Source organism: Eurosta solidaginis, chromosome 4, assembly GCF_040869045.1.
Source record: "Eurosta solidaginis isolate ZX-2024a chromosome 4, ASM4086904v1, whole genome shotgun sequence".
Taxonomy (NCBI): domain Eukaryota; kingdom Metazoa; phylum Arthropoda; class Insecta; order Diptera; family Tephritidae; genus Eurosta; species Eurosta solidaginis.
Window position 1 is genome coordinate 179,663,464 of NC_090322.1, and position 16,855 is coordinate 179,680,318.

General features: G+C 41.8%; 1 protein-coding gene across 26 annotated transcripts in view; it reads right to left on the reverse strand.

The window, feature by feature from the left end:
• mmd (mind-meld) overlaps positions 1-16,855 on the reverse strand; it is a 1,228,927-nt gene that overhangs the window by 1,115,372 nt on the left and 96,700 nt on the right. The window lies entirely within an intron of this gene.

Consider the following 16,855-nt stretch of genomic DNA (forward strand, 5'->3'; position numbering starts at 1 on the left):
TCCACTTTATACCTAATGCTTTCACTGTGCTGGTGTCTTCAAAGGCTAAGAAGTCCTCGCTGAGCAGATCCGATTTCGGGATGTCTTTGAGAACCTCCTCCGAGTTTGATGTCCACTTTCGTAATGGAAACCCTGCCGAATGTAAAACCTGTCGAATTTCGTTTCTTGCCATAATGGTGGAGGTGAGGTTGTGTCCTCCTGCGAGGACGTCATCTACATACATACATTCCCGGAGTATGTTTGATGCTGTGGGATGGGAACTTTGTACATCGTCAGCCAACTGTAACAGCGTCCTTATAGCAAGATAAGGGGCACAATTAACTCCGAAAGTTACCGTTTTTAATTCGTAGAGTCCTATTGGTTCGTTCATGTCTTTTCGAAAAATAATTCGTTGAAATTTGGTATGATTATCGTTCATCCAAATCTGCCTATACATTTTCTCTATATCACTGTTGAAGACGTACCGATAAAGTCTCCAACGAATGATGAGAGTCGGGAGATCTGCTTCGAGTACCGGGCCTGGGAGCAAAACGTCGTTCAGACTTGTACCATTAGCAGTCGGACTTGAAGCGTTGAAAACGACCCGGACTTTAGTAGTTGTGCTTTCCGCCTTTACCACGGCGTGATGGGGCAGGAAATAATTATCAGGGTCATTTGCTGCGACTGTGCCCTTAATTTTGTGCATATGTCCGAGCGTCTGGTATTCTGAAAGTACCCTTATGTATTCATTCCCTAACTCCGGATTTTTCGTTAACCGCGTTTCATTTCGATGGAATTGCGAGCATGCGCGTTTAAGGGACCCTGCTAATTTTCGTTCTTCCGGGTATTCCTGTCTAAATGGGAGTGAAACGACATATCTTCCATCCTCATTTCTCTTTGTGGTTTCTCTATATAATTTTTCACAATATCTGTCATCGTCGCTAGGGCTTTTAATTTTCGGTACATTTTCCAACTCCCAAAAGGCTTTTAGTTGGTTGTCCAACGCGACCTCGTTGTAAAATGACACGATGCTCTTCGTTGGATTCGGTGTTTCAATACGACCGGTTAGTATCCAACCGAACACTGTCTCTTGGGCCAGAAGTGTATTAAGTACATTCTTTTTTAGACCGCTTAGTATAATTTGGGGATATATATCGCCCCCAAGTATGAGGTCTACATCTTCATTGACGTAGAACCTCTTGTTTGCCAAAACTAAGTCTGGGAACGCCTGCATCGTCATTGTTTCGATATGGCAGGATGGCAGATTCCCAGTTAATTTGGCTAAAATTAGAACAGGAGTAGTCAAGCTAAAGCATGGGTCCTCTGGTGAACGTAGCTCGATGGTGGATGCCTCTTTTACTTGAGCAGATACTGCGTTGGTGATGCCTGAAACTTGGGCATGCATTTTCCTTGCCGGCAAATTGATTCTGCGTTTTAGTCTTTCTGTCATGAAAGAGCATTCGGACCCTGAATCAATTAATGCCCGCGCGGAGAAGTCGGTACCATTATGATGAATGTGTACGCGAGCAGTTCCTAATAGCACGCCTGTGCTGGAATTAGCATGACAGGATTTTACATTCTGGTTCGCAGAAGAATTTGGTTGCCCCGATTCCTGTCTTCTTTGTGCTTGTGCTGAAGTCGACGGGATATTATCCGCGTCTTTGAATGGATTGCGCCTCGTAGGTTGCTGAACTGTATCCGCATGCAGGAGCGTGTGGTGACGAGAGTGGCATTTGGCACAGTTGTACGAACTGGTGCACCTCGTCACTGTGTGTCCTGGGGATAAGCAGTTCAGGCATCCCCCCGTGGATTTGATGAAGTTGATTCTCTCCACTGGGGTCAGATCACAGAATCGGGGACAATTCCGTAACCTGTGTTCAGCTTTGCACATTTTACAAAAAACCCTTGAAGTTGATTTTGAGGTAGGTTTTGATACCTTCGTTTGGAAGGCACCAAGTCTTTTTATGGGGGTTTCGGTTGTATGCCGAGTATTTGATGGCTTTTGTCCCTTTTGGGCGTTAGTGCCAGTGAAGCTAGACACTGTTTCCAGTGTCTGAAACCTATTTGATAGAAATTTGTCCATATCTTCCCATTTAGATATGTCCATTTTGTGGTCTATGCTTTGTTCCCATAGAGCCAGGGTACTTTCCGGTAACTTCGTCGAACACAAATATGTTAGTATTGCATCCCAATTGGATGTGTCGATTTTGTGACACTTGAGGGACGATAGACAATTGTTTATATCGCTATGTAGTTTCTTTAACGCGCTCCCACACTCACTCTCTACCTTCTTTAAATTAAAAAGAATTTGCAATTGCGTGTTGACTAATATACGCTTGTTTTCATACCTTTCGCACAGGTTTTTCCAGGCCATATCGAATCCATCATTTGTCAGAGGGCATTTTTTTACAATATCCTTGGCCTCGCCCTGTGTCTTGTTGTTCAGATGGAACAGTTTTTCCACCCCCTGTAGGTCGGAATTATTTATGTATATGGCCGTAAACAGATCGCGAAAGGTTGGCCATGATAAATAGTCACCTTTGAAAATCTCCGTGTCGCAAGGAGGGAGGCGGATCTTATGCCCGCGAGGTGCGGCTGGGGGTGCTTGCTCAGAGATAGCGCTATTTTCTACTTTTTTAAATTTCTCTGCCTCAGCAGATATTGTGGATAAGCATCGCATATACATTGCGTAGGTAGACATATGTTTTTTCCGGATGGCCAACACATCATTTGCGTCGACATCTTCTGATCCCATCAGTGAGTCAAACACAGACTTAACCTTCTTCCATAAGGCACGCAACTCTTCTTGCTGTATCGCAAGAGTGTGCTTATTATGACTTTCCTCTGGAATAAGGCTGTACTGCTGTTCAAACTCTGAGATTAACTCAGCTGATCGGATATAATTTTCCATTTTCTCAACAAATTATCCCTACCAAACTAAAAACAAATTAATCCTTTTAACAAAAAAAATGGAGACAGTGTTTTAAAAGATCGCTTTTATTTAGTTATTTCAGACTTGGCCGACTCGTCTGATATTTTTTTTTTTTTTTCAAGGGAAGAATAGGCAATGGTGTAACCTACTCGCCAACCGCACGCAAATTATATATATATGTATATATTGATCTGGCTATTAAATTATAAGGGTCAGACTTGGCCGATTCGTCTGGTTTTCCCACGATAAAAATAAAAACACAACAATGTGGCTTACTCGCCACCCGCACGTAAAATTATATGTATGTATGTATCGGTGTATGTATTAATTTATTTGCAGATTATTTTGTGCCGTAAGACAGGGAGCAGAGGGGAGCAACTCCAATGCGTATTGTGCGAAGCAAAGGGGGCCACTCGCCACTTGAGCGTTCAATTTTATTATAAAAAATAAGTGCGCGCGTTGATATAAAAACTCGACGAAAAGTGTAAAAATTTTATAAAACTCTTGTGCGAAAAGCGACTGTGTGACAAAAATTTATCGAATTAGTGCAAATTAAAGTGAAACAAAGGAATAATGTAAAATTGCCACAATCGAAATGGCGTGAGAATTTTTTATATGGAGGTGAGGTTATGTGCACCTCTTCCTTGTGCTGTGTCCGGTGAGCCTTACCGCTGGTGGGGGGACAGACCAGATAGTCACAAAGAATTTGACCACGTTAGTATTTCGCGTTGCACTTTTTACTTTTCGACACCGAATAGTTTTTTACACTTTTCGCGGTTAAATTTAATCACTTACGCGTGTGGCACTCAGAATATTTATTTTTATAACCAAAAAAAAAATTGTGGCAAGAAATATATAAACTTACTTAGCAGATGCGTGAAGTTTGGAGTTGGTTTGCTTGTTGTTTGATGCGGCTTGTAAATTCCCAGGTTGTGTACCAAGAAAACTGTATAAATACCACCAAAAATATATCACCAAACGTGTAAAAGCCGGTATCACGAAGAAGTGTGTGGGTTGTGTATATCACCAAACGGTTGAAGAATACCACCACGATTTATACCAAAATGTTGAGTGTATGTGGGAAGATTTGTTCGAAAATTGTTGATATCACCAAGAAGTGAATGTGATCATCCAAAGATGCAGGATATGTAACGTGGACTGTACTTTATATAGGCGGTGGTTCCTTTTTCGGGGAGAAGGACCTTGAACAATTGTGGTGTGTCGCAAACTCGGCACGGGAGTGGAGGCACCGCAATTGCGTTTGGTTTAAATTTAAATGAAAAGAAAAAAGAGGCGAGATATATTCCTCGTTATAATAATTTCTTTATTATAGTGCAAAATTAAATTTGAACAATAATTACCTTTTTGTAATAAAATGTGGCGGGGCTCCTCGGACGGTGTTGTAGTTCGCTCAACGATCGCTGGAAAAGTAGACGGTTGCCTTGTCGAGGACAACCGTTGAACCGCGGAAAAAGTCTCCGGTTTTAAGGGGAAGCTTCCCCACATAGTTGTACCGGCATACATGTATATGTGTACGGACAACATATCCCTATCTATGTACACATATACATGCAGGTGGGCGAACTAGGGGTCGATAAAGTGGTGCTATTAGGGTGGCGCAACTTAAGAAGAATTTAGGCTTCGGGCCTAAACACCTTTTATTATTTTACTTTTTTATTTCATTTTAATTTATTTTATTTTATTTTAATTATTTTATTTTATTTAATTTTTTCTTTGTTTGGACTTTAATATTTCACATAAATCTAACCAAATAATGTACACATTCTCCAGTACTTTATACAGTATACAAATAAGAATGCGCGTGCGCTTACAGTTATTCTGGATTTTCCCATATAGTTAGCAAAGATATCTACACATAAAAAATTTGTACTGAGCTTAGTGTAGATTTTATGAAGATTTTCAATGCTGTAACGAAGCTTTTTCGTGCCCCGTTGCTTCTTTGATATTTGCTGGGGTATATCCGCCGTGCCCAGGGTTCGTTTACAATAAATTTGTATTAAAGGGGCACCTTGCAAATCGATTTAATATAAAAAAACTTCACTCTCTTTATTGGTTCTAAATTCTATAATATAAAATAAAACGTGTTTGTATACTTCATTTTCAATTTCACTTGGATTATCTTGCGGTATCCTTGATTGCAGTGGCGGGCCTTAGCGGTCCAGCCGTATTCCGTTAGCTGGGTCCCGTTAGTATGTGGCGTCGGTGTCTTGACGCGCCTTATGACGGCGTCTCTCTCTGCTGCGGTGCTCTGTCGCGCCTTACATCGGCGTCTACTTGTATTGCTGAGGCGATGCTCTGTCGCCGTGTTCCGTTAGACGGGTCCCGTTAGTATGTGGCGTCGTTGCATTGACGCGCCTTACGTCGACGTTTACTTGTATTACTCTGCTGCGCCTTGCGTCGGCGTCTATTTGTATTGCTGGTTGCAGGGTGATTCTCTGCCACGCCTTGCGTCGGCGTCTACTCGTATTTGCTGGGCGATACTCTGTCGCGCCCTACGTCGGCGTTTACTTGTATTGCTGAGGCGATGCTCTGTCGTGCCATACGTCGGCGCTTACGTGTATTACTCTGTCGGTGTACCTCTGCTGCGCTCTGCCGCCGAGCTAAGCGCTGGCTTACCCTGGCTGCGCTATGCGTCGCCGCGTCTATTTGTATTGCTGGTTGCTGGGTGATTCTCTGCCACGCCTTGCGTCGGCGTCAACTCGTACTTGCTGGGCGATACCCTGTCGCGCCCTACGTCGGCGTTTACTTGTATTGCTGAGGTGAGCGGGTGCCACCTGTCGCGGTTGCGCGTTACTGTGGCGGGGCCTTTGGTCTCTGGGGGTGATGCGTAGAGAAGATCAACCGCAATCACCATTCCACGACTCGCTCCTATGAAGTGGATTCCTATTGCATAGAGAAGGTCAACTGCAATAGGGATATACTTCGCTAGTAGCTCTGGTCACGACCACAGCTCCGTGCTGACTGCACTGCTGGTTTACGTGCGTTGCCGCTCTGTTGCGGCCTCTGCCGGCGTACTTCTACTGACGGAGGTGAGCGGGTGTCACCTGTCGCGGTTTCGCGTTACTGTGGCGGGGCCTTTGGTCTTTGGGGGTGATGCGTAGAGAAGATCAACCGCAATCACCATTCCACGACTCGCTCCTATGAAGTGGATTCCTATTGCATAGAGAAGGTCAACTGCAATAGGGATATACTTCGCTAGTAGCTCTGCTCACGACCACAGCTCCGTGCTGACTGACTTTGCTGCCGCGCTATGCGCTGGTTTACGTGCGTTGCCGCTCAGTTGCGGCCTCTGCCGGCGTACTTCTACTGACGGAGGTGAGCGGGTGTCACCTCTCGCGGTTGCGCGTTACTGTGGCGGGGCCTTTGGTCTCTGGGGGTGATGCGTAGAGAAGATCAACCGCAATCACCATTCCACGACTCGCTCCTATGAAGTGGATTCCTATTGCATAGAGAAGGTCAACTGTAATAGGGATATACTTCGCTAGTAGCTCTGGTCACGACCACAGCTCCGTGCTGACTGACTGCTGTGCTGCTGTGTCGCTCCTTTTATGGCTGTTGTGTTTGGTGTTGCTAGCTCAAATGGTTGCGTTGCCATGGTCACCGTGTTGCTGTTAAAAAAAATAAAAATTGCTTTTACAAATGAACAACTAAGTCAGTAGCACATGTCCCTTGCTAACTTATTACACATATTTTTAGTGAACTAGAAACTGACAGGAGTCTTACTTTACATATTCCATGTCAATATAGGAATCGACCAGCCTAAATCGTGCTAAAAAATGTTTGTTCTCAACCCACCCTCGTGTTCATAAGTGCTAAGGCATTTCCTGATAACAGCTCACCACAGACGTTCACCATTGTAAAAATTTAATTGCATTTTCCTCGTATTTGCATTTTTGTTAAAAGCTGCGGCGTTGGTTAGTCGTGCTGTTGACAGTTGGCAATTTACTTATACAAACATCAGCATCACTAGAAAAGCTCGTGAAAGTTCAACTCAGAATATATGATATCACTTAGGAAAATTATTGCAGTTTGAAGAGAAGTATATATGTACTTAATTTCGATTAACCTGCTTACTCTTATTAGAATTTGATATTGAAATATGGTACGATTTAAGGATAACTGCACGACCGTAGTTTGTCTTGTCCACCTTCGTTGTTAGATACATATTGCTTTTAATCCATTGCTAACAAGGCACAGCAGTGGAAAAGGGAGATTCCAACTGAGCTGCGAGAGGCAGGTGGAGGAAACTACAGAACCCTTAGATCCCTTGCAAAGAAACGACCAAGATCGCTTTTCCGGCTTAACGGTGCTGATGAAGATGATGAAACTTATGAACTCAGGACTGTCAATTGAAAAAGATCAGCGCAAATCAGCAAATTCATGTTCTTGCATTATTTAGGTTTTTTTTGAAATCTTTCGACATGCGTAGAGAGGATGTTGCTAAACTATTACTGAGCTCACATGAAAAAGTTTTTTTTGTTTTGCAGAAAAATTATATGCAAACATAGCGGCATTTAACTAGTTCCCTTTTTATGCTGTCTGAAGTTGCTTTGAAGGTAAAATTTGAAAAAGCTTGTGAAACAGAAATGAGTTAATACTTTTCGAAAGGTCAACGGCTCGCTAAGTCTGAATTCTGAATTCGCGCCAGTCGCTCCTTCGCTCCGCCAACCGGCGCCAATTGGTCACACCAAGGGAGTTTAAATCGTTTTCCACCTGGTCCTTCCAACGGAGTTGAGGCCGCCCTCTACCTCTGTTTCCATAGACGTTTTCCGATAGGAACACTTTCTAGGCCTGCCCTACCTAGTCCAAAGTAACATTTATTGGCAAGATTGATTCTTCGCTGGATTTCAGTGCAGATGTTGTTGCTAGTGTTGATGCTGGTTCCCAAATAAACGAAGTCTTTTACTATTTCGAAATTATGGCTGCCAACAGTAGCGTGGTTGCCAAGGTGCGTATGCGCTGACTTTTTGCTCGATGACAGCAGGTACTTCGTTTTGTCTTCATTCACCATAAAACCCATCTTTACCGCTTCTTTTTCCAGTTTGGAGTAAGCAGAACTAACAGCGCGGGTGTTTAGGGCGATGATATCAATGTCATCAGCATATGCCAGTAATTGCACGCTTTTATAAAATATTGTTCCAGTGCTGTTAAGTTCTGCAGCTAGTATAATTTTCTCCAGCATCAAATTAAAGAAATCGCACTGTCTGAAACCTCGTTTAGTTTCGAACGGCTCGGAGAGGTCCTTCTCAATTCTGACTGAGCTAATGGTGTGGCTCAACGTCATTTTGCACAGCCGTATAAGTTTTGCGGGGAAACCAAATTCAGACATAGCGGCATATAGGCAGCTCCTTTTCATGCTGTCGAAGGCGGCTTTAAAGTCGACGAAGAGGTGATGTGTGTCGATTCACTTTTCACGGTTTTTTCCAAGATTTGGCGCATTGTGAAAATCTGGTCGATGTTAGATTTACCAGGTCTGATGCCGCAATGATAAGGTCCAATCAGCCGGTTCACGGTGGGCTTCAATTTATCGCGCAATACACTTGAAAGGACCTTATATGCGATATTAAGAAGGCTGGTTCCACGATATTTGGTGCATTTTGCAGTATCCCCCTTCTTGTAAACTGGGCAAAGAACACTTAGATTCCAACCGCCGGGCATGCTTTCGTCCGCCCATATTTTGCTAAGATGCTGCTGCATGCGCCTTACCAACTCCCCGAGCTGAACTTGAATAGCTCCGCAGGCAATCCATCAGCGCCCACGGCCTTGTTGCTTTTCAATCTGGTTATTGCTATTCTAACTTCGTCATAATCGGGCGGGGGGACATATATTCCATCATCATCGATTGCGGGATCGGGTTCTTCATCTCTGCGCGGTGAATTGCTGCCTCCAATTAGGAGAGAAGTATTCCCTCCATAATCTAAGCACTCTCTGGACATCAGTTACAAGGTCGCCGTTTTCATTCCTACAGGAGTTTGCCCCGGTCTTAAAACCTTCCGTCTGTCGCCGTATTTTTTGGTAGAATTTTCGGGCGTTATTCCTGGTGGCTAGTAGCTCAAGCTCCTCGTACTCACGCCTTTCTGCTTCTGGTTTTTTCTTCCTGAAAAGGCGTCAAGCTTCCCTTTTTAACTCGCGGTAGCGTTCACACACCCCTCTTGTCGCGCTCGCTTTTAACGTAACCTTGTAGGCAGCGTCTTTTCTTTCGGTTGCAACGAGGCATTCTTCATCGTACCAGTTGTTTTTTCGTGGCCGCCGGTAACCAATTTTTTCCTCGGCGGCAGTACGAAGTGCTTTGGAGATATACTCCCACTGCTCCTGTATTCCTTCAGGATGAGTTGTGGTCTCAGAGAGCGGGTGTGAGAGTCGAGTTGCGAAATCATAGGCAGTCTGTTGTGATTGAAGCTTTTTGATGTCTAGCTTTCCTTGTGTTTTTTGTTCCTTGGTTTTAGCCGCGTTGAGTCGGGTGCGTATTTTAGCTGCAACGAGATAATGGTCCAAGTCGATGTTAGGTTCTCGGATCGTGCGCACATCTAAAACACTGGAGGCATGCCGTCCGTCTATCTCAGCGTGACCGATCTGATTGCGAGTATTTCGATCAGGAGACAGCCATGTAGCTTGATGTATCTTTTTATGCATGAACCTCGTGCTGGATATGACCATGTTTCGAGCACCGGCAAAGTCAATCAGCCTCAGTCCGTTAGGAGAAGTTTCATTGTGTAGGCTGAACTTTCCGACTGTAGGGCCAAAAACACCTTCTTTGCCCACCCTGTCGTTAAAGTCGCCAAGCACGACTTTTATTTATATCATGACGGGGGCAGCGCTCGAATGTGCGTTCTAATTGTTCATAAAAAGTGTCTTTTTACCTCATCGTCTTTCTCCTCTGTCGGCGCATGGGCGCAGATGAATGATATATTAACAAAATGTTGCTTTTATTCGGATAGCGACGAGACGCTCGTCCACAGGCGTGAACGCCAGCACTTGGCGACAACGTCTCTCTCCCACCACGAATCCGACGCCGAAACTGCGCTTATTCGTATGGCCACTCTAATAGATGTAAAAAATTTTGATCTTCTTTCTTCCTTGCTTCGTCCAGCGCATTTCTTGGATGGCGGTGATGTCAGATTTTGCTTTGACGGGGACATCAACCAGCCGGGCATATGAACCAATCCCATTCAGGGAGCGGACGTTCCAGGTGCATGCCCCCAATTCATTGTCCTTCAAACGTTTGCCATGGTCGTCATCAATAGAGAGTGTATTTATCCGAGGCATATAGGTATATTTCATTTGAGTATGGTTTTACGTGGCGGGTCCCAAGCCCAGCTCACAACCTGCTCAGCGGAGGTGAAAATATTACTTGCAGGTTTATATAGCGAGTCGCTTGCTCCAAGACAGACTCCCACTTGCAGCCGCACCTAGATGTGTACAGACGCTGCCGATGAGATCTCCCCGGCTAGCCCTTAAACCTGGTCGCCTTCTCACATTAGCCAGAGGATACTTGGCCGCAAGCGACCGGCAGTAGTGAGCTGCTTGAACAGCATGCAAAAGAATCGCTCTAACCATTCCCAGGTAAATGGCGGTCAGAAGCTTTCCTCACTTTCGTGGACTTCTACGCATGGCTCCACCCTTAATCTTATATTTTTCTTCTTCATTCATTCTATTTGTCTCCCTTCCACTCCAACTCTCACTCTCACTCCCACCTATACTCGCACTCCCACTTCCACTTCGCTTCCACTCTCACTTCTATTTCCACTAGACATAACCATATATGTATATGGGTATCAAGTTGACACAGCGCTAACTTTCGTCTTTTCAACCCGTGCTCGTAAAGAATTAGGAAACATCTGATGATCCATGCTTCAGCATCTGTAATTAGTTTCGTTGTCCATGTGCCTCGATGCTAATTTTTCCTCCGTTCTTGCCACAACCTAGGCGACTGTACCCTGCCTTCTATGTTAACGACTTTCATGCGCTCTTGATCCGTCCGATTTTTTCTCCGTAACTTTCATCTTTCCAACGCTAATAGGTCGATGGGGATTACTCAGCGCTACTCGTTTTTGTTCAGCTGTTGAAACCGTACAATGATTCTTCTTACGAACTATGTTTACCCACAGTTAGGATCCGTACAGAAACGTGGATAGAGTTTTGTCCATCAGCAGCTTCCATTTGCTCTTTGTTGGCCTTCCGATGTTTGACATAAGCCTGCTTAGCAACGATACCTGTTTAGATGCCTTCTCAGTCGAATATTGCATTTTCGACCAATAGTTGACTACCTTTTTTGATCTTACATTTCTGGGGTAGGTTTCAAAGCGAACCTTTAGCCGTGTGTGTTTTTTTGTTAGGTTAGATTGGGCTTTATGCGTGATTTTTTCTGTGTTTTTTGGGCTGTAATGACTTGCAGCAATATCGTCTGCGTATCCAACTAAAAATCAATAATCAGGCATTTAAAGCTTGAAGCTTTCATCATAACTGGCCTTACACAGATTAGGACCAAGAATTTATACCTGTGTTGTTCCGAATGGTACGTGGATCTTCTGGGGTTTGCTATAAAAGAATGCAATAATTTATGACACGCTGTAGGTAGCGTTGTATTTGAAAATGCTTATCCGTCCATCGCGCGCTGTTTAAAGCGTTCCTCAGCTCAAGACTGCAAGGAGGATGACTTGTTTGAATTTTGCACTAAATCGTTGTGCAATTTCTATGTTTGTAAGGACGGCTTCAATTGCACCTTAAGTGCATTTTCCAGTCCTAAAGCCATGCTGTCTGGGTTATAGTCTTCTTGCTTGTTCTAAGGTGTCTTCAGGAGCCTTTTAAAACGTTTTCCGGCTGCGTCGAGCATGCATAATGGCCGGTATGCTGATAGTGAATTCAGTGAGACCTTGAACTGAACATACCAGAACATCTTCAGTTAAGCTACATTGCCGTTTGCTTCTTCTCAATTCTTCGCAGAACGGAAGTTTATCTATTTTATTAGTTGGTCAGGTTTCCCAGAAAGTGGATTCGGAGCACAAAAGTAGAGTGGTCAGACAAATGTGGTTGCTTACTCAGCAGCAGAGCCATATCCCATTACACTCCTGTACTAAGGTATTGTTCAATATTCTATGAAACAACCACTAAGATATATGTATATCTGCATTTCAAATCTAGAATGAAATCACGAGTCGTTGGCTAGCATTGCTCTTCACGCTCGCTTGTCTCTTTCGTAATTTTTCTAACTTCTGTATGTTTGTAGCAAACACAAACAGTCACACCATAATACACATACGTTTTAATAAGCATGTATGTGTTTATATGAGCTTATGTGCGTCAAGTGCATTCATTTTAGTTTTATTGTTATTGCAACAGCTATTACAACTAGTTTTATAGTTGTTACAGTTTAGTTACTATTTTTGTGCTTTGTGTTTGGTTCATTCACTTCTTAAATACGAAAAGAAATATTGTTATTTATTTCCTTCGTTTCATTTTTTTTTTTTTTTCAGAGCTTTTATGCCAACTTTTTTATACTCAGTTGAGCAGAGCTCACAGAGTATATTAAGTTTGATTGGATAACGGTTGGTTGTACATATATAAAGGAATCGAGATAGATATAGACTTCCATATATCAAAATAATCAGGATCAAAAAAAAATTTGATTGAGCCATGTCCGTCCGTCCGTCCGTTAACACGATAACTTGAGTAAATTTTGAGGTATCTTGATGAAATTTGGTATGTAGGTTCCTGAGCACTCATCTCAGATCGCTATTTAAAATGAACGATATCGGACTATAACCACGCGCACTTTTTCGATATCGAAAATTTCTAAAAATCGAAAAAGTGCGATAATTCATTACAAAAGACAGATAAAGCGACGAAACTTGGCAGATGAGTTGAACTTATGACGCAAAATATAAAATTAGTAAAATTTTGGACAATGGGCGTGGCACCGCCCACTTTTTAAAGAAGGTAATTTAAAACTTTTGCAAGCTGTAATTTGGCAGTCGTTGAAGATATCATGATGTAATTTGGCAGGAACGTTACCCTTATTACTGTATGTACGCTTAATAAAAATTAGCAAAATCGGAGAAGGACCACGCCCACTTTTAAAAAAAAAATTTTTTTAAAGTAAAATTTTAACAAAAAATTTAATATCTTTACAGTATATAAGTAAATTATGTCAAGATTCAACTCCAGTAATGATATGGTGCAACAAAATACAAAAATAAAAGAACATTTAAAAATGGGCGTGGCTCCGCCCTTTTTCATTTAATTTGTCTAGGATACTTTTAATGCCATAAATCGAACAAAAATTAACCAATCCTTTTGAAATTTGGTAGGGGCATAGATTTTATGGCTTTAACTGTTTTCTGTGAAAATGGGCGAAATCGGTTGATGCCACGCCCAGTTTTTATACACAGTCGTCCGTCTGTCCTTCCGCATGGCCGTTAACACGATAACTTGAGCAAAAATCGATATATCTTTACTAAACTCAGTTAACGTACTTATCTGAACCCACTTTACCTTGGTATGAAAAATGAACGATATCGGACTATGACCACGCCCACTTTTTTGATATCGAAAATTGCGAAAAATGAAAAAAATGCCATAATTCTATACCAAATACGAAAAAAGGGATGAAACATGGTAAGGTAATTGGATTGTTTTATTGACGCGAAATATAACTTTAGAAAAAACTTTATAAAATGGTTGTGACACCTACCATATTAAGTAGAAGAAAATGAAAAAGTTCTGCAGGGCGAAATAAAACACCCTTAAAATCTGGCCAGGTATTACATATATAAATAAATTAGCGGTATCCAACCGATAATGTTCTGGGTCACCCTAGTCCACATTTTGGTCGATATCTGGAAAACGCCTTCACATATACAACTACCACCACTCCCTTTTAAAACTCTCATTAATACCTTTATTTGATACCCATATCGTACAAACTCATTCTAGAGTCACCCCTGGTCCACCTTTATGGCGATATCTCGAAAAGGCGTCCACCTATAGAACTATGCCCTACACCCTTTTAAAATACTCATTAACACCTTTCTTTTGATACCCATATTGTACAAACAAATTCTAGGGTCACCCCTGCTCCACCTTTATGGCGATATCTCGAAACGGCGTCCACCTATGGAACTAAGGAATACTCCCTTTTAAAATACTCATTATCACCTTTCTTTTGATGCCCATATTGTACAAACAAATTCTAGGGTCACCCCTGGTCCACCTTTATGGCGATATCTCGAAAATGCGACCACCTATACAACAACCACCACTCCCTTTAAATACCCTCATTAATACCTTTAATTTGATACCCATATCGTACAAACACATTCTAGAGTCACCCCTGGTCCACCTTTGTGGCGATATTCCGAAAAGGTGTCCACCTATAGAACTAAGCCCCACACCCTTTTAAAATACTCATTAACACCTTTCTTTTGATACCCATATTGTACAAACAAATTCTAGGGTCACCCCTGGTCCACCTTTATGGCGATATCTCGAAACGGCGTCCACCTATGGAACTAAGGATTACTCCCTTTTAAAATACTCATTAACACCTTTCTTTTGATACCCATATTGTACAAACAAATTCTAGGGTCACCCCTGGTCCACCTTTATGGCGATATCTCGAAACGGCGTCCACCTATGGAACTAAGGATTACTCCCTTTTAAAATACTCATTAATACCTTTAATTTGATATGCATATCGTACAAACGCATTCTAGAGTCACCCCTGGTCCACCTTTATGGCGATATTTCGAAAAGGCGACCACCTATACAACAACCACCACTCCCTTTTAAAATCCTCATTAATACCTTTAATTTGATATCCATATCGTACAAGCACATTCTAGAGTCACCCCTGGTCCACTTTTATGGCGATATTTCGAAACGGCATCCACCTATAGAACTAAGGCCCACTCCCTTTTAAAATACTCATTAACACCTTTCCTTTGATACCCATATTGTACAAACAAATTCTAGGGTCACCCCTGGTCCACCTTTATGGCGATATCTCGAAACGGCGCCCACCTATAGAACTACGGCCCACTCCCTTTTAAAATACTCATTAACACCTTTCGTTTGATGCCCATATTGTGCAAACGCATTCTAGAGTCACCCCTGGTCCATCTTTACGGCGATATCTCGAAAAGGCGTCCATCTATAGAACTTAGGTTCACGCCATTTTAAAATACTCATTAATACCTTTCATTTGATACCCATATCGTACAAACGCATTCTAGAGTCAACCCTGATCCACCTTTATGGCTATATCCCTAAATGGCGTCCACCTATAGAACTATGGCGCACTCCCTCATAAAATACTCTTTAATGACTTTCATTTGATACACATGTCATACAAACACATTCCAGGGTTTCCCTCGGTTCATTTTCCTACATGGTTATTTTCCCTTATGTTGTCACCATAGCTCTCAACTGAGTATGTAATGTTCGGTTACACCCGAACTTAACCTTCCTTACTTGTTTATTTTTATTTTTTTGCTTCGAATTGTATGCTTCTTTCCTTCCTCGCTTCTCAACTCTATAGTATTTCATGCCTTGTTTTCTTGAGCTTCCATTGCTTTTTCCATATTTATTTCGCTTTCTGCCATCTCGTCTACTTTCGTCTTCTACCTCATTGTTTTTTGCTTATTTGGTGTTGTTATTATTTCTTGGCACATCCTTGTTGTCAACAAGAATTGTAAAAAACAACTTACAACAATAATAGAAACGTCACAACAATAGCATTGTGGCTTGAAGGAAACAAAAGGGTAGCAATAACAGCAACAACGAAAACAATTGCAGCTGTGGCAACAAATACTCATACTAAGTATTGTACTTGTAGACACTTCAAAGTAAATAGTTGTTGGTGGCAAGTTTTAAGCAGACTTTTAGTAGAATTTAAAAGTAATACAAACATATTGTGTATAAGGGTGGGTCGCTCCGTACATTGCCAGATTAAGACTCTACGCAAATTTCTAGATTATAACGGCCGTCTTGCAGTGATCGGAAACTGTTTGGGTTCGATTGAACTGGCTGGGCCGTAAGGACTTCACATAGACTGAATGAGTTCATGGTGTTACCAGAAGTTTGTTTAACGACCAAACTGTAAAAACCACTATCAAAAACGAAGTCATATTTTATAAAATAAAATAATTTAAAAAAAATGTTTAAGTTAGCCCGTTTTATTGAAAGCAATACATACATTGCGTAATACTAAACTAAAAGCTAGAAAATAATTACGTAGGTCCTAGATACTAGTCACCACTCTCCTCACCCATCTAGGGGGTTGATCAGGCAATTAAATAAAAGCGTTGAACGCGTCATATTTCCATAGATAGTCACAAGTATGATCAACTGAACCTTAATCAGGTTATGCTACGTCCCACATCTCTCCCTATATTGATGAGGAGTGTCATGACTAGTACTTGGGACCTACGTAATTATTTTCTAGCTTTTATTATTATTAGTATCACTTAATGTAAATATTGTTTTCAATCAAATCGTTTAACTAAAATTTTTTTTAAATTTTTTTATTTTCAAATTTTTAGTCTTTATTTAATCGCCTTTTATTTCTCATTCTACTTCATTAATTTAGTGACACGTTATTACAAGGACTCTTTCCTGACAATTTGTTACAATCTAAGTCCTCAATACATAATCCTTCAAAAGACTTTACTCGAATCGGCGCCTCGTATGCTTGTCCCTCCTCGAACTCCAAAGTATTTTGATGTTAGTTCTGGCGGACTGTATCTAATATTTTTTCCAAATATGAGCCAAATCGGACCAAAAACACGATTTTTTAAATATCTCTATCCTTGTGCCACCTGGCGCCGATTTTTCTTCATATGTCGCTTTCTATTCATGTATGTATTATGTGTTCCAAATATGAGCCAAATCGGACCACAAATACGATTGTTTTGAATATCTCGATGC